Genomic DNA, 27,857 nt, shown 5'->3' with positions numbered 1-27,857 from the left:
CCCCCTTCATCCCCATACAATTGTTGATAGTACTCTAGAAAATCACGATTCATGCCCTCTTGGGTGTCCACTATACGTCCATCCCCTTTTGTTACTGCTCTAATTGTAGGTCTGGGGGTCTCGCTTTTATATAACCATGCCAACACCCTCCCCGGTTTATCTCCTCCCGCCTGCTGTCTTTCTACATACTTTTTATAGTTTAGTTTGCATAGTCTCTCCCAGTGTCCTGCACATTTCTGTTGCAGCCTCAGTATGGTTTCAGTGGGGGTCATTCCGAGGTTGAAGGTAAGGTCCAAACCATGCCGGTAATGCTTTACCGGCATGGTTTTCCGCTCCACGCTATTCCGACCCCTCAGACCGTAAATTACAGCACCGTAAACTACTATGCCGTAATTTACGGTCTTGGGTCGCGCGTGCTACCCACCATGCCGTAATTAACGGCATGGCGTAAACCGGAGCTGATTCCAAGTAAGTAGCACACGTAAATTTTGGCATCCCCAAGGCCGTAAAGTACCTTACCGGCATGGAGTACATACAGGCATCTCAGAGAAGGAGTAAAGAACTCTGAGCAGTGGTTCCTAGAGCCACAGGTGCACACAATCAGCACAGGTGGACTCAATGCAGTGTGACACAGCATAAAAGGAGCCCACCTATCCACCACACCCACTCCCACACCAAGATGACACCAATAGTAGCAGCATTACCGGAGCCGGAGGCCCTGCATGCAAGGCAGCTACCGCAACAACAACAACCACCACAGCCACCATCACAGAGGATACACAGGAGGAGAAGGAGGGTGCGACAGGCCCGGCATGCCCTACCGGTGCAGCCACCATTACCACGCCGGCAGCCCCCAATCACTCGTATCAGAGCCTCCCCCTTCAACCTCACACCAGAGCAGATCCACACCCTGTACCGGCTTGACCGGGACACCATCACCACCATAGTGGACCTGACACATGACGACATAGTGAGCCACATAGAAATCCACCCCGCAATCCCCCCTCGACTCAAGGTAGTGTCTGTACTCAACTTCCTTGCCACAGGCACGTAGCAGCACACAGTGGGGCACATACATGGCATACCACAGGCCATATCTTCACAGATACTCAAACAAGTGCTGGATGCCCTCCTGAAACACACAAGGGACTACATATCCCTACCCCGGACACCCCATGAGATATTGGATACATGGGTTGCCTACCATGCACTGGCAGGCATGCCAAATTGCATGGGTGCCCTCGACTGCACCCACGTGGAATTGAACTGTCCACATGCAATGGAGGTGGCGTATCGCAACTGCAAGCAATACCGCTCCATTGACGCCCAGATGGTATGAAATGCCAGTAAAGACATCACACATTGCGGTGGCCAATACCCCCGAACAAGACATGACCCCCTGGTCCTGCGAAACCCCACGCTACCACGCTAGATGGAGCTACATGCTGGACAACGTGCCTGGCTGCTTGGTGAGTCACCTGATTGGGCCATGGCAGCACATTGGTGCCATGATTGGGGTGGATGAATACCCCAACTTGGTGGGAAAGGGTGGGGGTGCATACCACACCTGTGTGGGAATGTTGACGCCAGTGCACGATGTGCACCCCACAGAACACAGTGCCCCAAGGCAATCGACATGGCACATGACTGCCTAACCTCACAGCGATGCCAGAATGTACAAAACACAACACTACTCGTCCGACAGGTAACCTGGCCCAATAACACAACACAAGCACCACTCATCGGCAGACTACACACACCGTAAGGGCATCCTGCACCATGCACTGCATATGCACTATCTCGCAGCCTCCTGCATCCCACCACACAAGACAGACGTCCCTGGGAGTGCATAGAAGTGAGCCCAACAGGGATACCGCAGCGTGTCCCTGGTTCCGCACACCCATAGTAGTGGTGCAAGTCACCATGATACTGATCAGTGCAGCAAGACGAGTATGCTACTGACTACAGTCAACACCCCCTGCCACCAAATCACACAGAACCCAACACATCAATGAATTCAGGCCAACACTGCTGCACACATATACGATGCACATGCAACAAGATGTGAGTGCACACCATAAGCCACCTTGAAGAAGCTACCCCCTCCATCATTCCATGGCACAGGACACATAGCCGGGCCAGTAATGGGGTTGATGCAACCAGGGACATGTGTGTATGGCCAGGAATCACCAGCTGCCATGCAAGACTGCTACAGTTCCCCACCATCAATGTACAAACACTTACCTTCATTCCCCTTCCATGCAGGTGATGGTGGCTACCCTTGGAAGCCGTGGCTCATGACCCCTATCCGCAACCCACAGAACAGGCATGAGGAGGACTACAATCGAGCCCATATCCGTACACGGGTGGCCATAGAGCAGACATTTGGCCTGTTGAAGGCACTATTTTGTTGCCACAGCCGTTCGGGTGGAGCAGTCAGCAACAGCCACGAGAAGGTGGCCAGGATCGTCATGGCATGTGTAAAGCTGCACAATGCGTGCATCCGTCGGAACGTGCCACTGCCCCCTGACCTGGAACTGCTACCACCAGATGGTGATGAGGGGGTGGAGGAAGAAATGGCAGGACAGCATCACGGTGCAGGTGCACAGGAGGGATGTGCCGTGTGGCAATCATTGATTGGACAATATTTCTGACACTCAAGTCAGCTGAGGGTGTCAGGATGACAGGGCATCGGGCACTGGTTGTGGGGATACATGTACACCATGCACTGTGAGTCATTAGAAGACGCATGCACATTGAACAATGTCCACTCTGATATTTTTATGCACAACCGGTGTATTGTATTTGCAGGTTACAACGTGAACAACAAAACCTCCACCCTCACCCCCCTCCCCCCAACTCCCATACACACCCTCACCCTCCTCCCCCCAACTCCCATACACATTCTCACCCCCCTCCCCCCAACTCCCATACACACCCTCACCCCCCTCCCCCCAACTCCGCAACACTAGTCCCGTGTAGCACATTGAGTCCACATGTGCCAGCATTGCCTATTCATCCATGCTCCCAGGGCCCGGGGGGGCATGTTCCTGCGCCGCTGAGAACGCAGCGAGTGGCGCACTGGGCTTGCCGGGGTGGGGCGACTGGTAGAGGGGGTGTCCTCCTGCTGAGTCACATGGGTGGGATGTGCTGCCACAAGGGCGTCTGCAATGCGTCCAAGTGCCTCACACACACGGTTGGTGCCTTCCGTGAACACCTGACGCATTTGCCTGAGCTCCTCCAGTAACTCCAACCTGCCCTGGCGGTTCTCCTCATTGAAGTCAGTAATGAGGGCAGTGAGCTGTCCTGCACGTAGTGCATCCTGGGATGGCGTATCATCCCTGCAGGGGATTGGGGCAACATGCCCTGCCAGGGCCTCAAATGGGGTACTGGGCACGGGATCTGCGTCTCCCGGTGCATCGCCACGTGCACTTCGGACTGGTGTGTCACCCCCCCCTGAGTCACTGCATGACACCTGGGGGACATTGTAGGGCTCGGGTGTGTGTACAGTGGGGTAGTACTCCTCCTCAGATGCACCACAAATTGACAAGGGGCTGTCCACAATTTGCAGAGGGGCTGTGGCTGCCACCTCCCCAGAGATGCTGGAATCCTCTGACCTTGGTGTGGCGATGTTGGCAGGCGCAGATGCAGTGAGGGATGGGGGTTGTGCAACCTCAATGGGCCTTGGTGGAGCTGTGGTGGTTCTGTCCTTCCTGGCCGGTACGCGGTGGTCCCTGTCTTTGGCACTCGATGTGGTGGGACGGCTTTTCTCAGGCTCATCGCCCTCATGCTCACTGCCTGTGGTTGTAGAACAAAGGTACAACATGAGTGGTTGTGTGAGACGCTAATGTAATTAATGGCAGCATTCACATTTCAGTCATTTTGGGTTGGTGGCATTTTGGCCATTACTACATCACTGGATTCTACGCATGTGTTGGATATGTACACAGGTGTTGGAGTCACTAATCCTGGCCAGGTCATGTGCAGTCTGACTCGCACACTGCCAAGCCTGCTGCACAGTGTGCTTATTGGGATGTGCTACTTACTACACTGTGGTTGGTGGGCATTCTGTGGTGGCACTTGTCCCTTGGTGGCAGTTGTCTTGCCATTATCAGGATGGGTGGAGGGCAGTATGACAAGGTGCATTGGACGTGGCATGGAGGTGTATTCTGCATGTATTTGCCATTGGCAGTGTTGACTTTGGACACTCACCTCCATCAGCAGACGACGGAGCCCCACACTCCATTTCGCCGACGCCCTCGATTGCTTCTGTGCCAATCAATGCAGCGCATGTCTCCTCCCATGGCTCTAGTTTCACTGGTGAACTTGGTCCACCTCCAGTTTGCAGTGCCTGGCTGCGATTGGCTGAGAGGATGCTCCTCACCCTCAACCGCAAGTCGTCCCACCTCTTGCGGCAGTCCCTGGGGGTGCGAGGGGTGGTGCCTACCGCGCTCACCCTTTGGGAAAGTTCTGCCCATATGTTTTTTTTACGGGCCACTGCCTCTCTGCGCATGTCGCTGCTGAACACAACATCTGCGTGCTCCTCCAGGTGGCCCACCAGGGCCTGCAGCTCCTCGGGGCTGAAGCGCTGCTTGCGGAGGCGGTCCGCTGACTTCTTGGGTGCTTTGGGCATAGCTGGCGGTTGTGTAGGCCTTTTCCGAGGTTCAGGTTTGTTCCAAGGGTGCTACCTGGAGAGGATGGCAATGGATTGTGTTTTTAAAGATGGGCGCCGCGCTCCTTCCCGTTCCTGTGCGATGAAGTAATTTCCGTATCCGTTATTTAGCGGTGACCGTAATTTACGGATACCGTAAATTAAGGTCACCGCTAATTACGGCCGGCAAAGCTTCGACGGCGGTGTTGTTAAGTACGTCTCGCTTCATGCCGGTAAGGGGTTTAACGGGCCCTTTAGCGGTATGCCGCTAGGGGATTTACCGGCATGGCGGAAAGCTCGTGCCCGCAAGGTCGGAATAGCCTGTAAATAGCGGCATGGTACCAGATCGGACTCGTTCTTTCCGCCATGCCGGTAAGAACTAATACTTACCTCCAACCTCGGAATGACCCTCAGTGTCTTCCTTGGTGTAACCCTCTCTGCTCAGCGCTGTTTCTAGCTCTTTTTACGCTACCTGGAGTTCTGTTAATATCCCTCCTTGTCGTCCTTTGGACTTAGCTATGGCTACCCCCTTCACTAGCACTTTGAAGGCTTCCCACAGCGTGCCAGCCGACTCAACACTGCGGGTACTGGTCTCAAAGTCATTTATTATTTCTTCTCTTAAGTCCTCCCTGAACATTGTATCTTTTAATGCCTCAGCTCTGAGGCGCCACGTTGGTATCCTTGCTCTTGGGGGTCGGTATTGTCATATTAGGACCAATGGAAAGTATTCTGATAGGACCCTCGCTTTGTATTCTGTCTGTACTATTTCTGCCATTAGCTCCTGTGTGGCAAACAAATAATCTAGCCTAGTGTGCACATTTTGTGGGGCCGAGTAATGTGAATACTGTCTGTCCGGCGGGTGGCGCAGCCTCCATGCGTCCTCGAACCTGAAATCCGTCAGCAGTGTCTGCAACGCCCTAGCAGCCAGGGTGGGTCTGTCTATTTTGTTATCTGATCTATCTACTTTCGGGTTTCGTGTACAGTTAATGGTCACCCCCCCAAATCACTGCTCCCCCCAAATACATGCTCATTTTGTTGTACAGGGTTTTAAAATATGCCACTGTATCCTGATTCGGGGAATTTGTATTTATGATGCATATTTCTTTATTTTCCACCAATCCCCTTATTGCAACCATCCTCCCATATGCTTCTACTGTGGACTGTAGTAACTGGAATGGGACATGCGGTGCTACCCAGGTGATCACCCCTCTAGCATAAGCAGAATATGTTGCGCCAACGGTCCCCTTCCACTTCTTCTGGATCACCTCTAATTTTTCTTTTCTGAGGTTAGTCTCTTGTATTAGGGCTATATCTATTTTCTGTCTCCGCAGGTACATCATAACTTTATTACTTTTTAGGTAGCTATTGAGCCCTCTAACATTCCAAGTGATTACTTTAAGGTCCCCCATAATCCAATCCCATCCCGCCCTCCCTTTGCAAGTCTCCAGGTCTTATTTGAAGTCCATCGCTCGTATACGTAGGCTTGTTCCCAAACTTCAAACTGTCCCTCCCCTTTATCCTAGCTACTACTCCCAACCCATAACACTTCAACTCCCCCAACAATGCCCTCAACTCCCCCCTACCCCATCCCTAGCACGTCCCCAACTGTTGCCCAGCTCCATCCCAGGATCTCCGGCGATCCTGCATTTAGTCCTGTCTCAGCTAGCCGGTACAAGGAAATCAGCAGGGCGGCCACCACTCTATCAGTGGCCTATCTAATCAAAACTATTGGGGTGTAAAAGCGGGTTCCGTTTGTTCCTGCATTATGCTAAATGTGTTGCGCATGCTAATTTCCTTATGTTGGGACTAGAATGCTCTATTAAGTCTCTATGTGCTCTGTCTTATAATCTACTCCCAATGTCTCAGATCATACAGCACCTCAGTTCTCGGCGACACTGCATCACTTCTCTAGTCCATCTGCCTTCTGCTGGCCTGTCTCGTTCGGACAGATCTGGCCGTCCAGCCACTCTGTCGCTTCCTCTGGTGTTGCAAAGAATGGGGCCGTGTTCTTGTGGAGCACTTTCAGCCTTGCTGGGTACATCAGCATGTACCTATAGCACACATCTCGCAGCCTCTTCTTCACAGTTCCAAAGTTCAGCCGTTTCCTCTGGGCCTGGAGTGTATAGTCTGGGTATGCTGTCGCCCTGCGTATTGTGCCTCCTTTGCAGAAGAATTCCAGGATCTTCTCCCTGTCTCAATAATTCAGAATCTTGGTGATTATCGGTCTCGGATGGGCACCTGGTGTTGGTCTTCTAGTGAGGGCCCTATGCGCTCTCTCCACTGCGAACCCTTGGGTGAGTTCTCCTCCCTGTATCTCCTGCAGCAGCATTGTCTCTATATATTCCGTGGGGTTGGGGCCTTCTTCGCCTTCCTGGAGCCCGACAATGCGTATATTATTTCTGTGGGCCCGTCCATCGGCTTACTCTGCTCTGCTTTCCAGGTTTCACACTTGCTGTTGCAGTATGTGTTGGAGCTTACGCATTTTCCAGTTCGCCAGTACGTTGTGCCACCTTTTTAACATCCTGTCGCAGAATGTTCACATCCTCTTGCACCGCTCCAATTTTGAGGTCCAGCGATGTTTTAAGATGCGCCATGGCTGCCTCCAGCTTGGTTTCCCAGGCCGCCTTCAGATCTGCAATTGCGTCTAGGATTTGCTGGTCACTACTCTTTGGTGCGGTGTCCAGTTGCGTATTTCTGTCTTTTTTCCTGGCCCCTTCCGTTGCTTGGGGTGTCTTAGTAAAGTCCTCCATCATTGCTTGTTTTCCTTTTGATTTTGGTAATTTTGAAGCCATCTTGGTACCCTTCAGTGCATTAGACCATCGCCGAGGGTTGTCTTAATGTTTTGGGTTAGTTCGGCCCACTAGTGCACTGACAGGGATCTCTTTGATCGAATATTGTCAATTTCTCCCCCTCCACGTATTTTCTGCGTGGCCCGGCGCTTCCCCTAGATATATGGCGCTCAGGTGTATGTGACGATCGTGATCCAGCACTTTTATCTCATGTCTTCCAATACGTTCTGCACCATCAGTTGCCCTGGCAGCACACTTATGTCTGAGGACCCTTGACAGTGTTTTGCAGGTCTATCTTTACCTCGCTCCTGTTTGCATCCCCTGTCTCCCTGGTCCATCTAGCCCCAATTGCTCAGTCACACCAGTTTTCTCTTTCCGTATTGGTGGGACTGTAACATTCAAGCACGCCCTTGCTCGGGTGTCCCCTCTTGTACAACGTGTTGCTCTGTGCTTCAAATTCATGTGGATCCAAGTTGTGCGCCCATCCATATTCTCGCCATTGTCCGTGAGTGCCCTTTGTCTGTTAGGAGGGGTCCGGAGGCCCGGATTGCGGGTCTGCTTGTGGTTGGGGTTGTGTCCTGATCAGCATGCCTTGGGGTTGTAGTGCTCACTGCAGGGCAGCAACTGAGCGTTATTATGCCCTACCAGCACCTAGGTTCCTGGATTAAGTCTTCCAGTGTGGACCCAACGTGTATTGTTCTTTGCTCTTGGCGTTCGCTGATGGTTTAGTAGACTGTTCTTTTGTTGCCAGTTTATCATTCGCTTGGGCCAGTTTATTGTGACTCTGTGGAGTCCATGAGTGTTCCCTCTGCTGGGGATTGCCAAATTCATCAGCAGGAGCTACAGAGATTCCCAGTTTATCCTGTGGCTAGTTAGCCACACCCCCCGACTTCCTCCTTTCCAATGTACACTGTGGGTCTGATTTCTTTATGCTTCAATTTTGCCCAGTGTTGTGAATTTACTGAGTGCCCATGCACTTCGGATTCTGCCTACTCACAGCCTCGTTAGTTTCCTTTCTTCGGAGCCCGGGCAATGCCTTCCCTCGGTGGTTACTGTTGCCCTCTACAAGTACATTTGTGTCAACCTCTGTACGTGCCAAGGTACAATGCCTCGTCAGTTTCCTCTTGTTGGAGGCGCGGACTGCGCCTACTTACACTGGTTACTGTTTCGTTACGAAGCGTCCACCATAACCTCCGCCCTGAGTATGACGCCACTTATAGCTCGCCTAGTGATTGACACCTCGTGTGCCCTTCCTTGACGGGATCAATGTGCCCGTTCTTTCCGCTGCGGCTTACCTTTTTGTCGGTTCCTGTTCACTGTCGCCGGGCAGGGAGGGCGGGCCTTGGCGGTATGTAGGCCGGCGGGGCTGGCCTGTATGGTGATGCTCCGTGGACCGGGGTCACACGGGCGTCATCCGCTCCAGCGGGTACCGTATAATGCGCAGTTGCACCGCACGCCACTCAAAGCCCCATCTGGCTCTCACTGTGCACGCTCACCTTGCCTCCCCAGCCTCCTGTTGTCTGCCTGTGGCCCGCTGTGCTGGTCCATTCAGGTCACGTGCGGTCTGCTCCCTCCTGTAGTGTGATTCCTAAGATCCTTCATGGGTGACTGCTCTGGGGTGCTCGGGTTGTTTTCGCTGGGACTGCCTGGGCAAGTTCCTCCCCACTGGCCGGGCGCCTGTGGGTGTCCGTTTCATCGGGTTCCTTTGTTGCGTTCTCTGGAGCCGAAGCACCCCCCGCGCCCACCTGGCGTGTGTCACAAAGGGGGCCTCTCCTCCACGCCGCTCCTCTTCTGGTCACAGCTGGGGTCCCTCTGCTCTTCGGTGGCGGTGCGGCACGGCTTTCCCTACCGTGTCTGCCAATTCACCTTTGGTGCCTTCGTTGTTTCGTAACGGCCGCCATCTTGTGTTTCTTTGCCGTTTCCCAGCGGTAATCTTCTGCAGCCTGTGACTGCCTTCTCGTGCTGTGTTTTCGTCCAGGATTGCAACCTCGATGTGCACTGTGCGTTTACGTTGCTGTTGAGCCAATATCCTCTTGTTTGTCAGCTTCCAAACATGCATCTGCCCTGGGTCAGGAGCGGATCAGCAGGAGCTCCTCCGGACCGCATCCTACTCTTTGGCCATGTAGCCACGCCCCCAAAAAGGACCACCTTATACCTCCTCCAAAGCCATGGCAGAGCTGGACAAATTGAGGGTGTGCCACATTTCCATGGCAGAGTTGCAAAATGTTTGGTAATGGCCCTGTTCTGTGGGAGCACTAGTAAAATGAAGGGATTATCTCATCTGTATGAGAGTGCTATAGAAATTAAAGGAGTGTCTCTACTCAGTGAGAGAAACAGATAATTTGAGAGACTGTTTTCTGTATCCTTACAGTCCCTCACCAGCACTTGACACCTGATATCTGCACTTTCCCTTGCAATTAGCCAACTGGCCCTACTTCTCTTATTGTTTTTATTTATTCTATTCCCCCATGTACTGCACTGTCCCCAACCCCTTCACACTCTGCACTTTTCCTCTTTCCCCCTTCCCCTGCGCGATTTGAATGACACTTGGCCTAGTAGAATGGCTGTCTCTGTCTTCCCTCTGTTCCCCCTCCCTTGCCTCGTCGCGCCTTGAAACACTTGTGTATAGGCGCGTTTTGAATGCCATATCATAAAATATCACATCAAGTGTCTGTGGGCAGCCAGAAGAATTTTGGGAGTTTCTCGTCACATTGGTATTGTTGGAAAATTGAGGAGTAGCTCTGTACAGTGTGAGAGTCAGAACAAATTAGGGAATGGCTATATGCTGTGGGAGGGACGGAAACAAATAAAGGAGTGTCATATTTCCACTGAATAGCCAGAAAGCCTTTTGCAGTCACTCATTTCTGTAAAAGAGCCAAAGAATTTGAGGCAGTGTTTCCACTCTGTGGGAGAGCTCAGCAAATCAAGTGAGTGGCTGTGTTCTTTGGAACAGTGGGAAAAACACAGGGCAATGCTTCATTCTGTGGAAGATGCAGCAAATTGGTGAATTGGCTTTCTGCTGTGATAGAAATTAATAGATTGGCTCTGCTTTGTCAAAATGTTAGTTAGACATTTTGTAGGAGAGATGCTGGGCTTTGAAGGAAGTTGAATAATGGACGGTGTGGTTCATCCTTGTGAAAGGGATGAATTCATTGTAGTCATGGCTCTGCTTTTGGGCGGCATCATCAAATATGGAGGCAGCGGCATATCTACACGGGAGAGATAGCACATTTCTGTGTAAGATATAGAAAAATTAAAGCAATGTTTCTGCTCCATGAGAGACCCAGACACATTTAGAAAATGGCTTTTTGTATTGCGAAAAACATACACATTGTGGAAGTTGCTCTTTAGTGTGGGAGAGCTGGAACCATTAAGGAGGGGCTGCTTTCTACAGGAGAGCCTGAAATTCTGATGGAGTGGCTCATTTCTTTCTATGAGCCAAAACAATGTATTCACTGTGGTCCACCTCACAATTCCGGCAGTAACACTTAAAAGCAGCGGTAATGGTAATAGCGCCGCTAATACTGCTCCGCCTGTTCATGAGCCAATGCAAATACCTCCGACTGTAAATGCAGGCGGCGCTATTACAGCCGGTGCTATTACACCCACCCACAGGAGGCGCAAACACAGCCGCATCACAAGTCCATCCTAGGCTGTATTAGCGCCGAAAACCAGTGTAAATACCGCCAAAAACACAGCGCAGTTACCTCTAGCATCCAGCTGGAAGTAAATGGACACAGGAGGCAGAAATCAAGCTACAGGTGCAACCAATGCACTCCACATGGCTACATAAGGCACACCCTTTCCCGAAACACTGCTTTCCACACCATGCTGCCATTAGCCATTTGTGCTCGGACTGGCAGTTGCTCATGCTGTGTCTGGAAGCAGAGAGGCAGGAGAAGCAGGCCAGGGCACAGGGAGCACAGGGGGTGGGGGGATTAGGAGGAGGAGAAGGAGAAGAGCACAAGCAAGGCGTGCACCCATCCCCAGGGACAGGCCCTCACCCTGGATCCTCACTGAAACCCAGTTGGTGACCCTGTACTCCAACAACAGGGAGACCATTACTGAGCTCCTCAATACAATACATTAGGGCATAGGGAGCAGGATAAACACTGGTACAGCTGTGCCCCCACTGCTCAAGCTAGTGCCAGTACTACAATTCCTAGGTACTGGCACCTTCTAGCACTCTGTGCCGATGATGCATGGCATGGCACAGCCCACATTCTGTGCAGTTCTTGCCTAGTTGCTGGATGCCCTCCTGTGGAATGTGCAACACCACATTGCACTGCCCACCACCCCAGCCCAGGTGAATGCCATAAAGGCCCATGAAGCAGTGTACCATAATCCCAAGCACTACAACTCCCTCAATGTGCAGGTGATCTGCGCACCCAATGTCATCATCACCCACTGCTGTACCCGCCACCCAGGTGCCACCCACGACTCCATGGTCTTATGGAACAGCACAGTGCCAGGATACATGTAGAGGCACAAAGGACAAAGGAGCTGGATAGTGGGTAAGTAAAACTGCCAGCAGCTAAGCACTGTGAAGCACCTGACCAAATTGGGGGTGGGGGGTGAATAACGACACAAAGCATGGCATGACAAGTAAATGCAAAACCAGTAACCGGCCAGCTCCCGCACCAATGACAGGGTACAGCCCAGGGAGCATCCACATGTTGAACACACCTGGACGGACATGCAGATGAACACATACAGCAGCAATTCATTTCACACACATGACTACAGGTACCACAATGCATCATGCATAATCAAAAGCAATAACAAACTAAGAGCCACATTGCAGCACACAACATCAGTACTGCCAGTGCTTCACCCATGTACCCATGTACACCCACCCCGCAATGCTGACCCACTGCCCCCTCAAGCGTAGGGAATGCTGATAGGCAACCCAGCGAGCCACATGCATGAGAGCAATACCCAGCAACAAGACAGCCACCAGGTACACATGTCACCAAGAGACACTTCACAATACATCTGCTGCAATGTAACAGAGTGCATGTGATGCCAATACAATGCATAATACCAGTGACACAACATGTACAGACATTGTACGGGCACATGCTATGTGATGAAGCTCTATTTGCATGCACATGATGACCATTGTCATGATGCTTTGTGAGTCCACCCCCACACATTTCCCAGTGACTAATGTGTGTGCGTCTCCCCATGCAGGTAACTCCAGATTCCCGCAGCTGCCTTGGCTAATGACCCCTGTGCGTGATCCATAAACACAGCATAGCCTACAACCATGCACCTAGCAGTACCCGTGTGTGCATTGAGTGCCCTTTTGGACTCCTGAAGGCACATTTCTACTGCCTAGATCGTATAGGCAGAACTCTTATGTACCCGCTAGAGAATGTAGGAAAAATAGTTCTTGTGTGTGCCATGCTACACAGCATCTGCATGAGGAGGAATGTACCCCTCTTACCTGACGTTGACATGCCATCCCCAGTAGATGATGACGAAGTGCCTGAGGCAAGGGCCACATCAGGCAACGTCAGAGATGACGTGAGGGATGGGAGACTGGCTCACCAGGCACTGTTTGACAATTTCTTTTAAGTCATTTCCCTGGCACAAGCCACAATGATGCAATCAGGAATGTCCTCGCATTGATGTAGTTTAACTGTTTTAGTCTAACTATGTGTCCAGACTATACCCACTCCCCCTCCCACCACCAATTCCCCAGCACACTATCCCCCCTCCCTCCTTCCACCACCAACTCCCCAGCAAACTATCCCCCCTCCCACAACAAACTCCCCATCACAATATGGTCCAACCCCCTCCCACCACCAACTCCCCAACACACTATTCGCCCTCCCCCTCACACCACCAACTCTCCAGCACACTATCTCCCTACCCCTCCTACCACCAACTCCCCAGCACACTGTCCTCCTACCCCCTCCCAACACCAACTTCACGGCCTGGCCCCTCATGGCGGCTGGTGTCCCAGCGTCATTCACTGTCAGGCTCTTCCCCCCTGCCAGCCCAAGGTGATCTTGGGCGCAGTAGTCGCTTTGACTGTTGTTATGGCGTGCCCTGCAGTGAACCCTCCATGGCCGTGGTGGGGGTGGATGGGACGGACTCAGTTCACAAGATTTTTTTGCTGCTGCATCTCATTTCCTTGCCATATGGCTTCTGCCAGGGCAGAGACTACCACTGTCATTTCATGGACAGGTTGTGCATAGAGTCTCAGGGCAGACATATTTGCACTGCTCTCGGCCCGGTTCCACACCATCTGATGCACTAACCTACGGGTGGCACCCTGAATAATACAGTCCCTGATGGCCTGCAGGTGTGCACTGCTCTATCACATCCAGCCTCTGCAGCAGCCAGCTGTGGGATGGACTGCGGTCTCTGGGAGGGGGGCTCTGCACTGCGCCAGGGATGCGGGCAGGTGTGCCTCAGCTTGTCATCATGATATGATATGATATGATATGATAGGTTATTTATAACGTGCTTAATACCCAGAGGTTTCTAAGCGCGGACCTGGGGATCGAACCTGTGCGGCTCTGCGTCGTCTTGGTACCAAGGCGAGCACGTTGCGGCTGAGCTATCCTCCCAAGCTATCCTCCCTATCATGCGCTGGCAACACGGATGTCTCCCTGGGGATTGATGGCACTGGCGGCGCAGAGGGCTCCCTGGGGACTGATGGCACTGGCAGCACAGAGGGCTCCCTGTGGATTGATGGTGCTGTCGGAGCAGAGGGCTCCCTTGGGATTGATGGCATTCAGCAAGTGGTGACTGTGGACTGCTATCCCCCTGTGGCTCCTCAGTATCTGTGGCAGCAGGTGTGGCCTCTGGCTCTGTGGCTTAGGTTGCTGTTGTTGTGGCAGGGCCTGTGGGGCCACCTGTGGGCCTGGCCTTTCTTGGTGCAGACGTTGCACGGCGGTCTGTGCACCTAGGCATGGATTGTGTGCTCCTGTGTGGGGTTCTGGTGGCAGACCTTGAGGGTCATGAAGCGCCACTGCCTGATGGCCCGGCAGCCTCATCCTCAACTGCTGAAGCCTCTGGCGATGTGTCACTGCCTGCAGGGGACATAGGGAATGTCTTCAGGTTTGGTTCCCCTACATGTTTTGGCATTCCAGACACAATTGCTATGGTACAGAGTGTGAACCCACACATATGGGCAAATGGGCATGGTTGGCCATGGGAGGATGCATGTGGGACCACTGTCATGGTGTAGGATGAGGCAATGGGTATGTGGCCCATGGCCTACTGGTCATTGACCTGTGTTTGGGTAGTGCAGGGTGTCCATGCTGTGGCGGATATGGTCAGGCATGCATGCTTGGGGTCCTTCACGGCCCAGCATCCCCTCCCTGAGTGGCAGTGACATGGTGAGGTTGGGAGGGTGGCTTGTTCCATGGCACCGTCATGACTCTATGGGGCACTGATGCGCAGCCAGCAGGGCTGTTCTGTGATGCACAGTGATTGGCAGGCTGGGAACATGTCTGTGTGTGGGTTGTGTATTTCCCTGTGGCTTGTCAGCCATGCCCACATGGGGCAGGCCTACTGGGTACGCTACATACTGGGGTGACGGCTGCACAGTGCCATGGTTGCTCATGCACTTCTGTCCCGCTGGCACAGGGGGCGCCAGTAGGGGTGAGGTGCACATGGCATTTGTTTGGTTCACTTGCTTGCCCTTCCCGCTGCTGTGACGCTCAGGGGTGCCCTTGTTGCCCTGCCCCATGGCTGCTCTGGGGGTGGCTGATGTGCCACCCCATCATTCTGCCCTTTCGGCATGCCCAGATTCATGTTCTGCTGACTTGTGTTCCTATACACTGGGGCTTCTTATACTGGGTTTTCATTTGTGCATGCATTAGGGGGCAGGGGTTCACTCACCTCCTTCCTCCTGGCTCCCGCCTCTACACTGCCGACTCCCTCTATTCCCTCGAGGTCGAGCACCGTACTGCTTTTCTCCTCCTATGCAGTGATGGCCAGTGGCTCAGCAGTGCCTCCTACTGTTGCCAGGGACCTCCCAGGGGTGTTGGGGCAGCAGTCCCCGCACCCGTACCATCAGATCGTTCAACCTTTTTACGGCAGTCCTCACATCACGGGGTACACTTGTAACTGATGTTACCTTCTGGGTGATGTTGTGCCATATTGCTGTCTGCCACTGTCCACTGGTCTTTCTTTACCTGGCTCCATGCAACTGGCTTCATGCAACTCCTCACAGTGGGCCACTACCTCATCTATGAGTACCACAAACTCACCCTTGCTAAATTTGGGCTTCCTGAGGCGATGTTGGCCCCCTTGCCTCTTTGCCTTTCCGGGGACGTTTTGGATGGTTTGCAGTATTGAATGGCTGCAGGAAGTGGAGATATTTAATGGATTGTGTTTTTCAAAATGACACTGCATTGCTTCCCATTCCGGCGGTCACACAATTTCCGCCGGCACCAATAGCGCTTGGTTCGACTGTGTTAGTGCCTTTAGTGCCGCTTACTTGGCTGGAAGCCCTTATTCCGGCGCTGTTAGCGTGAACGCCTAAGTATTACCGCCAGAGACAGGGGCATGATGGGCACAGTGTCTAACGTTTAGGAGCACTGAACAAATTAAAAGTGAGTGGCTCTGCTCTGTGGCAGATCTGGAAACATAGAGGGAGTGTTCTGCTGTATTGGAGAACCAGAACAATTGGTTGAGTGCCTCTACTTTGTGAGAGAGGTGAAGCATATGTGGAAATTACACATTTTAATGGCAGAGAAAGACAAATTGAGGCATTAGCTCCTTTCTTTAAGGGAGAAGGAAACATTTACGGAAAGGTTCTGGAATGCTGAGATGCTTTAAAAATTGAGGTAGTGGATATGCACTATGGTAAAGCTGGTACAATTTAGAGATTGGCTTTCCTCTGTTAAAGAGCTAAAACAATTGAGCAAGTGATTCTGTGGTGTGTGAGAGGTCAACACATTGACAGTGTGGCTTATCTCTGTGGGAGGGATGGAAAAGTTGTAGGAATGGCTCACCTCTGAAGGAGAGCGTACACATTGAAAAAGTAGTTCCCGATGTGGCAGACCTAGAACAATTAAGGGAATATCTCAAATGCTCAATGAGAGAGCCATTGAAACTGAGGAAGTGCATTTTTGGGAGAGCAAGACAAATTGTGGGAGCTTCTCATTTCTGTGGGAGAGCTGGAAAAGTGAAATATTGGTTCTGCTCTATAGGACAGCGAAAAAATTGAGATAGTGCTTCTGTCCTGTTTGTGTGATGGAGAAACTGAAGGAGTGTCTAATTTCTGTTGGAGAACCAGAACATTTGAGAGAGGCGTTGTGCTCTTTGTAGGAGATTGAACAATTGAAGAACAGTCTCTTCAATGTTGTGGGAGGGCTTTTAAAATTGAGGGAGTGGATCTGTGCTATGGCAAAACCGTGAAAATTGAGAGCTAGGTTTTGCTCTATGGGAGAGAGTAAATCATTGGAGGAGTGAGTCTGCATAATAGGACTACCTAAGAAAAGGATGTTGTGGCTCTTTTGTTGGGAGGCGTGAAAAATCTTAGAGAGTGCTGCAGGAGAGGTTGTGAAATTCAGGGATGGGATTCACCAATCCTTGGGACTGCCTTACAGATTGAGCGAATGGCTTCTTATGAAGAGAGCTAGAAATATTGATGTAGTAGCTAATTCCTGAGGGAGAGCTAGACAAAATACTGGCCTGTCTCTGCTCAGTGAAAGCACTAGAAACATTATCTTTGTATTTATTTTATTTTATCACTTAAAGGGCGAACCTAGCTCGAGGGCGGCGTAGTGCTTTGCAACAATGGGAAATTGAGCAAGTGTCCCCTTGCTGTAAGAGAGCAATACACATTGTGGATGGAGCTCATCGCTGTGGGAAGCTGGAAAACTGAGGAGTGGCTCCATGCTCTGAGAGAGACTGAAGTGTCTGATTTCTGCAGAAGAGTCAGAAAACTTTATGGAGTGGCTGCTTTTTGTTCAAGAGTCAAAACAATTGAGGCAGTGATTCCACTCTCTGGTAGAGCTGAAGAAAGTGGCTCTTGTCTGCCGGACTGCAAGACTAATAGATGGAGTGTCTCTGGTTTGTGGGATACCCACACAAATGGAATGAGTTTCTGCTATATGAGAGTGTCACAAAAAATTAAGGGGGTAGCCCCATGTTGTGGAAGAGGTGGAATAATTGCAAAAAAAGTAACTGATTTGTGTGTGAGCTGAAAAAATTGAGAGACTGATTTTGATATTCAGAAGTTATTTTGAGCTAAGGTGTGTGGTTCTGAACTATGAGAAAGATGGATGGGAAAACTAAAAGATTGCCTCCTCTCTGAGAGATTGCATCTTCTCTGAGGAGCAATTAAGGGAAGGTGTATGTGCTGTGGAGAGGTTGAAAAAATGGAGGGTATGGCTCATCTCTGCAGGTGGGAAGGAACGGTTATAGTAGTGTTGCTGCTTTGTTGGAGAGCTAGAACAATTAAAGAGAGTAGCTCATCTCTGTGGTTAAGGAGTGACTGCTTAGTGAGAGAATGTAAGGGAGGAAGGGTCTTTTTGCCCCCCCTTGTACATTCTGCATGAAATAAGTCTATTTGCTCATCCCATCCCGGGGAGACGTTCCCCTTGTCTTTCACTAATGACAGTAGAAGGACGCCATTGGATGATACACTCAGACTTCATTTTGTGCCACCTCAGACTCCATTTTGTTTGCTAGGCCGCACAATGATCTCTAAGAAACCCTCTCTCCCCTTGTCCAGCACCGTGCACAGCCTGCTCTGACACCCCACCACCTCCTCCCCTGTCTGCGCCACATCATCCCTGTTCTCACGGAAGCCCAAGTGCGAATTGTTGCAAACAGAAAATTTATTCTTTCTCTTCCTATGAGCTCACTGCCCTGTGTGGGACCGGGGCGAATCTTGACTTGTGTACTCATTCGTCTCCACAAACCTGCCTCTCCCCTTTTGACCCCCACCTTTAGAAATGATTCCCTGCGCAACCTTTTGCCCCTCTATTCTCCTCTCTCCTTTCATGTAGCAGTTGGTGGGACCCTTCCCTACGGACCACCCTAGATTTCCCCCCAATATACTTAAGCCTATTTGATCATATCATCTCCATGGACTAACAACTATCAATGCATTTCGTTTGAACCATGAGGCACCAGGCGAATAAATCTCAGATTGACACCCCTAGATAAGGCACCTGGGAAAAAGGGCCACTGCACTCCTTACCCCACAAAGACCTGGGTTAAGAATGTGTGTATGTTTATCCACGATTTACTGGCGACCCCGCATTCTGGTATAAGTTTTATGTTTTACATTACTCTTAGCATGCCAATGATTATTGTTTAGCTTAGGTTAGTTAACCTAGCCTGACCTCCACCAGATGAGCCCAGCTGACCCACGTGCTGCAAGAGACAACAGCTTTGCATCAACCAATCAAGCTGCACCATCCCAGTATGGCCTATACTGCAACATTGTAATGAACCAATGAACTTGCACTATTCATCCCTTATACTATTTGTCACTGATGACGAGAAGTGTGCACACAAATGTGTTGTTCCTGTATTGTTGGCAGAGAACTCTCAGAACAACAGAGTCCTCTGTGTGCATCATTTACTTGCTAAACTTTATTCAACTTGCAATCTTTCTCCTGGTCTCATTCCCTACGGGGGGGGTGTCCATTTATTCTAAGTTTGGGATTTGCAATTTGGGGAATGACCACCTTCAAGAACTAGGAAAATTTAGCAAGTGGCTTTGTTCTGTAGCAGGGCTAGATACTTTGTGGTAGTTGCTCAGTGCTGTGGAGGGCTGGAAAATTGAGGGACTGGTTCTGAACTGTTTGATTATTTAACAATTAAGGAAGTGGATTTGCACTATGAGACAGTGGGGATAAAGTGTGTGTGTTTTACAGCCAAAGAAAATGAGAGAGTGGTCCTGTCCTGTGAGAGAGTGGATAAACTAAGGGAGTGGTACATTTCTGTGGGAGATGTGACGAATCCCTTGTGGTCATCACTTCTCCCCGAGAGGGCGACCCTTCCCATGGGGCCAGAGAGGTGAGGTTGCTACCCGATAGTCCATCTGTGGTGGCACTCGGCAGGAGGATCCCATAGAAGGGGAGCCGCTACGTGGGAGAAGGGAAGACTATCAAGGGAGAACGTGATATATCAACCACCATGTTGCCATGCACATGCATCCAACAACAAGGATAGGGCCCAAGCACCCCCACCCTCTATGTCTCCTCTTTCTTCTGTTAGTCACATCATGCATAGGAGCCCTGTCTATCAGATTGACAATACTGTGACATGGAAGAGTGAGGAAAGAGTGAGAGGTTTGAAGAATTGTACATGCATGACAATGCCTGGCAGGATAGTGAACCAGGCTTGAGAAAGAGACATTATAAACATGAGAAAGGGGTCTGGTACCCACATAACCTGAGGAAAGGACCAAGGGGGAGGGAGATATCCTTGTGCAACGGTCAGAAGAACAACAACAGACAAGAGACACATTCTTTAGTCAAAGTCAATAGAAGACCGGGGAAGAGAGAAGTCTCCTTTGGAAAAAGTCGAGAGAAGACCAGAGGTGGAAAGATATATCCTCTGCTAAACATCCAGATACCATTGTGAATGTTGAAAGAGAGCCTGGAAGAGGCTTGGGGAAGGGAGACCTTTTCCCCATCTTCTGCAGTCAGGGTGAACCTGCTATATAGTTTTTCTTTTGAAGTGTAGGGGACAGAAATAGGTTTGGGACATAGGACAGTGGGCTATTTACTTTGGATGGACGTTCTGACATGATCCTCAGTTTTGTTTGAGGCAGGGAAACCCCTCTTAGTTAAAGGGACAGATAGGGTTCTTCCTTATTTTTTGTTAAATAAAAGTTTACACCAAAAAGCATGCCACTTTTGTGTCCCGCATCTACTCCTGCACCCTTGCAGAGAACCAGACATTTTTGGAGAGTAGCTATGCTCTGTGTGGGGGTTGAAACAATAAGGGGCTGTAGTGGAGAAGTCAAGTACCCCCACCAAAAGCTCTGACCCATGTTGCCTATATGTTGGGAACTGGAAATTGTGACATGTGCAGTACCAGTAAGGATGCCTGTACCACAACAAGGTATCCATTGAAAAAGCCCTATATGCATTCACAAAGATAGGATGGCCTTCTGGATAAAGTCCCAGAAGAAGTGTGAGAGTGAGTGAAAAAGAAAACTGGTGACGTCACATGAAGCAGAACTGACGCACCCAGAAAAGATGTGCTAAGCAAAAGAATAAACATTTTATAAGTTCTGAAGAGGAGGTGTCCAAGATGAGCAACATTTCGGGCTTGAGATGAAGATGCTCATGCTAAAGAAACACTGAAGAAAATGCTAAATCAGTTTACACTTGTACTAATGCGGTAACGCAAGTAGACAAAGTGACCTTAAGGCTAGCTACGTAGTGAATAATTTGCGGCAATGCGCCAATTTATATTCATAGGAATGTATAGAACCTGGATGTTCCACAATGCACTTTAGCAAGGCTTGAAACCCATTGATTGGAAAGGGTTTCAGTGTGGCCTAGTTGGGAAACAGCTAATGGCGATAGAGAAATTCAAGAAAGTATTTGGCTGGCCCAGCACCAAGAAATCGAGGTCACCGTGAGCCTGGTTGTCCATCCAGTAGTTACAATGACTGTGGGAAAGAAGCAAACTTCTGTTTGAGGTGGAATGGAAAAACACTGACAACGTCAAGAGTTCATCATTTAATAGTATTAAATGCAGCAAAGAGTTCAAAAACGCAGTCTCCAGTCACATGGTCAGATCTCAATAGACATTGGGTAGAGCTACACCGAAACCAAGAAGATACTCCCTTTTATTTTCAGGCACAGAGAACATCTGCAAGGCCAAGTTCAAAGCTTTAATTGACTGCAAGAGTAATGATATATGTTGGGCTAATTGGGAGGGCAAGCATGATCACGCCGACCCTCCCTGCACCTGGAGTGGTAGCCTGCGTGCTGCTAGCGTGTGGAATATTGCAGAAGTGTACAAAGGTGCCAAACCAATTGTAGAGGGCCACGTAAGAGTCCTATAGTTTGTCTAACCAATGGATCACCGTATATTTTGTGACGATGAAGATGACTTGCACTAGAGGTGGGCTTAGTTGCCCACCTGATGTTAGAGACCCAATCACTTCCCCCATCAGTATGGAATGTATACTTAGCTGTTCCCTTTAAGCCTATCACATTCCCAAGTAAGTTTTAGTAGTTTTCCATGTTGGGTGACATCACCTATGATGAGTTTTTACCATAAGAGTTGTGTTTTTGTAGAAAGCGGAGAGAGAAATCGAGCGAACGTCTGTTGATGTCCGTTGTAACTCCCTGTTTTAGATAATTGTAAATAAAACAGTACAGTGTTTTGCTAACTTCCTGAGTCGTTTTGATTATTGATGTTTGATTATATTCTGCATCCCCATCCATCTCTAAGTATTGCTACCTCGTCTTAAAGGGCCCTATGTCTATGGGTTCACGTGGTAGCAGAGAGAGGATAGTTCAAAATCCTTTGACCCAGTAGGCTTTTAAGGGTCTCGGAAATATCAGATGTCCTCCGCCATTTAGCTGGAGGACCGCAAGACTTCCTGTGGATAGCGGCCGAAGCAAGATCTTACAAGACAAACGAAGCAGGTGGGATGGGTCCCTCTTTCACGGAATTCCCCTCAGGGTTCCTACAGGCAGCTGAGCGGACCGAAGGCTAAGGTGGCCGGTTGAGGAGGAGACGATCCCGAGGATCAGGAGCTGAAAAGCTAATGCTGAGTAGATTGAGAAAGGTGGCAAAAAATAATTGAGCATTAAGTGTGGAAAGTAATAATGGGGAGAAAGTAACGGAGGTTTGGTTGGGTATTTAGTTAATGATGAAGAGTGGTAAGTAAAGATATATGGACGAGGAGCGATCCATAAGATAAACCCAGAATCCTATGTCCAGGGATGTATAGAAGGAGTTGTTTTAAAATCTAAGTGGCTGTATGTAGGCTACAAACAGATAGATCTATTAAAGAAAACTATTTTCACTCCGATCGGAGTAATTTTAAGTGCGAGAATAGCCATGAGGAGCATTGGAAGAGGTATATGTTGGGACCGGCCAGTCTGTTTGTTTGTATATTGAATGTGTTTTGTGTGTTAAGGAAATGATGAAATGTCGAAGAGTGACAACTAATAGATTGTGGTAAAAGGCTAAGAGTAGATTATTTATTTATTTAGTTGTTAAAGGTATTGACTGAACAGGTAAATTGAAGCAAAGTGAGACATGGGGCCTCATTACGATTTTGGCGGTAGCCATACCGCTATTGGCGGCATGGCTGCTGCTTAAATCTGGTCCGGGTTCCCAGAATGGGGAATTACCGGGCCATTCCGAGTTCGGAGGGCCCGGTAATTCCTCCCTCCAGGAACCTGGGCCCGGACCTTCCCCATTCCCATCTCAGCCCCCATAGGGCTGAATGGGAATGGGAGAGGGAGCAAACAACGGGCCGATTACAAGCGGCCCATTGTTTGATCCCTCTTCCCCTCGCGGGACCCGCTCTGCACATCTGGTAAAACCAGACGTGCAGAGCGGGCCCCGCGAGGGGACCTCATAATGTGGCGGAATGGTGTTAACGGGTCCGCATCCTTGTGCGGCACCCGTTAACCCATTCTGCCACAGTTGTAATGAGGCCCATAAAGTTTTGGCGCTGTGGCGATTGGTGCACGCTCATATTGTAATATTTTTCTGAAAAGTACTTTCTGTGTAAAATAAAGGTAAGTATGGACTAGTCATAATGGAGGATGTTTCTCCGCTCATGCATCTGTGCAAACAGCTGCCAAAACACGCACCCAAACTTAAGCAGTATAGTGCAGAATGGCTTAAGGGCACAACAGATAAAATGTTCATACCATGGCCACAAGGGGATCATTGTCAAAAGCAATTTTGCAACACATGACCACATACTTGCAGGCTGCGTACACGGGAAAGAAGTTAGAAAAAAGGTTAGCTAGTCTAGAGCTTTGGAAAATGTACCAGGAGGAATGGGAAGACCTGCCTCCTGAGGACTGAATGCTTAACCAGTGTAGAGAGGGGGGTGTTGAGCCTTCTGCTCCGACCATCGTGCCTGAAGAAAATGATGACAGCACGAAAGATGAGGAAGTGTATCCATTAAGCGGCAGGCTACAGCAATCCGACGCACTACCCGCCTGCGTATAGTAGTAACGAGAGTCCAGAAAAAAACTCCAGAAAGGGATGTGATCTCTAAAGTCTTACAGGACAAAGAGAGAAGTGAATGACCGAGCATAACTCTAGATATACAACGAGAATTTAAGAGATGAAAAGGAGAAAAGGATAAAGCTGACGAGATAGCGCTCATACAGAACGAATGGATGGGTGGTCCGATATTGCTGAAACTTGATGGGAAGAGCATCGACAAAGTACAGCAAGGGGAAGATCAAGACGAGCAAGATAAAAAAGACAGGGAACGAGAGAAGCGATTGAAAGAAGATGAGTCTAAAAGAAAGAGTAGACAAAGACGAGAGCAAATATATCAAGAAGAACAGTTAAGAAAAGAAGAAAAAGCAGAAGAGCAAAGAAGAAGGGCATTGTCCACAAGGCTTTCTGGGGCCTGGGCCCAAAATACCTTCAACTATCCCTCTGTAAATACCTCCCCACGTGAGCCCTTGGCTCCTCTACTTCTAACTCCCTCAGAGTTAGTCGTTTTGCAAAGAAACAACCTGGGGGTAGAGCTCTGTCTTCGGCTGGTGCCTCCCTTCGGAACAGCCTCCCGACCACCTTGAAACTTGAGGAAAACCATCCGGAAGCATCTCAAGACCTTCCTCTTTGCCTCTGCCTTTGCCCCCCTTCTCCCCTGTTGATCTGTTTCTTCTCTTGGCATTGTGCACCTGGCCACCCTCTGTTATTCGGGCACAGGTACCTGCCACCCTCCTGTACTGCTTCCAGGCCACCTGCTGCATTAGGGTTCTGTATCTGTACCCATACAGTCCCCCTTCCACTTTTCTTTGCACTTATCAGATATACCTTATCTGACCAACTTTCACCTGCTACTTGCTGGCTGCACTACAATGGTTTTATCGCCCTTATTTATTTATTTTATATTTATAAATTTATATTTATTCTGTTTTCTCTCTTCTGCTCTGCACTTTCCACTCCCAACTTCCATGCACTTTCCCCCTCTTCCCTTTTCCATGCACTTGCGCTTTCTTAGATGTCACTGGGCCTACTAAGATCGCTGTTTTCTTTTTTGTCCTCTCTTGTTCCCCTCCCTTTTGCCTGGTAGCGCTCTGAAACACTTGTGTACCAGCGCGATATAAATAAAATATCATTTCATATGATAATAGGCAGAGAGCAATCGAAGAATGAGACAGGCTAGAGAATAAAAGAGAAGAAGAGGAAGAACAGAAATGAAGAGATAAAAGAATACAAAGACCCAGAGATGATGAAGTGCATAGGGCAAATGAAGCGAAAAGACAGGAAGAGGAAAGGATTAGGGAGAAGTGAAGAAATGAAGAAAATTTGATGAGGAAATGGAACGAAAAAGAAGGTGGAGGGCACGCGACATTGATCGCATTGAAAGGGAATTAATGGAACCAAATCCAGTAGTGGCATGGGAGGCCACAGAGGAGTTCCTCCAGTCACATGAACATATGACAGGACCATTGAGAGTAAATATAGAGGAGGATTTTGTTAGGGAGAATTCTCTGTTTAGGCTGAATTTCCTAACCTAGTGAGTCCCCCAGCAGATTTGCTGGATTTCTGGAGTTTGTTTTTTTCCATCCTGCCAAGAGTGAGACTCTTTTCTCCCACTCTTGGACATGTATGTGTGTAATTCCTTTGAAATGTCAATGTGTTCGATGGGCTATGGGGTCTTTTACTCCATAGGGTCTCATATGTTTTTCTATGTGTGTTACACCGCACCCTACGTGCCGTAACACTGGGGCGTCCTAGCGGACCTCCACCATAGACTCCATACCCGGGGACTGACTACTGTCTCCCCGGGCATGTAAAGTCACCATTGGCTTTACTAGACCTAAATTTACTAACAGAGCTAGTACAAACCATCTTATTGTGGACGTACTAGTAGGGGTAATCCGCTTACTCCTAGATCTGTTACTCGAGGGGGCACTGTCCCGTCCCCCCTCGCGAGTTTTGGCTGGTGGCAGTGGAAATTACTTGTTATGTTCGACCCCGAACATAACCCTATGGGATTCGTCCCATTGTCGGAGATTGACTCTTTTTCTCGTTAATCTCTAACGTACCACCGATCTACTTATCTTAAATAGGTTTATCGGGTGGTATTTTCTGCCAGAACTCGGTTTGTAAAATGGCGTCTGTGTTCGTCTCTGTGACTCCTAAACCAAAGGTTGAGCCCTTTGTTCCACTTTTGGCGGGCCTCTGTACAGAGACCCTCCAAAGTGGTGCCATTCTGTCTAGGTTACCACAGGGGTGTGGGAGGGGGTTTAGGCACCCTGGACCGAGTTGCCTTGCCAACTCAGGTCGCACTCTGGAGTGATTGGCCCAAGTGGTGAGCGTTCCCGCTCACCACTTAGCATGTGTTGATTGACAGCTAGGCTGAATGAATGGGGGTTTTCTGCATAAAAGCAGGGCTTTTGGGACTGGATCTTCAGAAGTCGCCACAGGACCTAAGAATCCGACGAGGGTAACGCTGAGACGACCTGCAACGACGACACCTCCGGTGGAGCCCTGATGAGCCGACTCACCACTTTCCGACGACGGAGGAGATCTCCCTGCCGGAGAGTCTCTTCCCCTGACTGGTGGGAACAACCAGTCTCCTTTGCTTTTTATTCGCCTCAGAACGCAGTGGTCGAATTGCCTGTGCAGAGCACCTCGGCAACCGGATAGCCTCTACCCTGTACAGCGACCAAAAGGTGGTACCTTTTGACGGAGCACTCCGCGGCCGGTCTCTTCCCTGGTGGTGCACCGGACTTTACTTTTCTTCGACGACGAGATCATCTCTACTCTTGGCAAAGACCCGACGTGCATCCACCACCAGAAACAACTGCCCCCGCCGGAGCTGCCCTCCACAACAAGGTACCGTGTCCGCCTGGCTTCCCTTTTGATCGGTTCGAGTGAGGTGTCTTAATCCTCTTTGTTCCGTTGGGTCGCCTCCAAGCTTTTCTCATTCTTTGTTCTGAACTGGTTCAACCTGCCGATAACAATTTGCTATAAGACTTGAATGCTTCTCCACTAGAGACTTTTTGGGACATCGCGCCTTGCCTCTCTCCGAGTGGGCCTGGCCTCTGAACTTTATGATCTATTGCGATTCTTGCCTTCATACCTTGCATTTTATCCGCGTAGGATTGAACTGTGTTGACTGCATAACCTGCCTATCTTTTTCTCTCCCGTCCTAACTAATATTCAAGTGTCATCTAGGTTGAGGTATACACCTCTGTCTGAAAATAAGTGGTGCCAGTAGAACCTAGAGTTGTCGATATTCCACTAGGGGGATTGATCGTTTTCTATTTCGTAGAGTAATTGTGTTTGATTTGTTTGCCGTGATTTGCTTTAGTGTTTTTCATAGATGTTTCATTATAAATAAATACCGTAATATCTTTACACTAAGCTTCGTTGCGTGTTTGCTTGTCTTGCTGTGAAGAATTGCCCTATTTTGTATACTCCACATACTGCTCAACTTTTCTTGAGAGAAGTCTGACTGCTCAGCCACAGCTACCACGTGAATCTGTGTGGTGCAGACTGCTACCAAGTGGGTTCACCGCCAACGCCTGTAGTCTTAAATCTTTTGCAGTGGTCCCAGAGTGAACTGCACAGGTTTCTGCCTAACACTGGTGTACAGCGGTGGGATTTGTATCGAGTATACAGTTTAGAGTGCTTTTCGACACTGTAGCATAACTAACCACAAAACTTTGCACAAAAAGCAACTTTCAAAAAACATGTCTACGATGGAAACTTACAGTCAAGAGTCTTTGTCAGGTGAAAATACTGAGAGTCTGCGAGCTCTCTGTAGGCACGAGAATCTTTCTGTAAGAGGCAAGAAGTTAGAACTGATAGAGAGATTGCTGGCGAACCAAAGTCTGGGTACTGGTTCAGAGGAACCAATCTCTCCAGCAACTGTAGATAACAGTAATGGTGTTGATCTGAATCGTAATTCTGATGATAGCGATGAAGAGGCTGACGAGGACGGAGAGGCTAACGAAACTGTCTCCCCTGCTCCTCTACCTGCCTTACCAGCTGTGCCTACGGGGCCGATACCAGGTCCCACAAGTAACCCTGCTTATTTTGAACTTGAAAAAATGAAGCTCGAATTAGAATATAAACGGTTCTTGGCTCAATCTGAACAAAACCAAGAGCTCGAGTTCAGACGGATGAATGCCCAGGCTGAGCAGAAGCAACCTGAGTTGAGACTCAGAGAAACAGAACTTAATCACGAGTTAGAAATGAAAAAGTTGTCTATAGAAAATGCTTCTCTCTCCTCTGGTTCCTCTAGA

Source organism: Ambystoma mexicanum, chromosome 4q, assembly GCF_040938575.1.
Source record: "Ambystoma mexicanum isolate Mex_15411 chromosome 4q, UKY_AmexF1_1, whole genome shotgun sequence".
NCBI lineage: Eukaryota > Metazoa > Chordata > Amphibia > Caudata > Ambystomatidae > Ambystoma > Ambystoma mexicanum.
Note: the sequence above shows the minus strand (reverse complement) of the source record.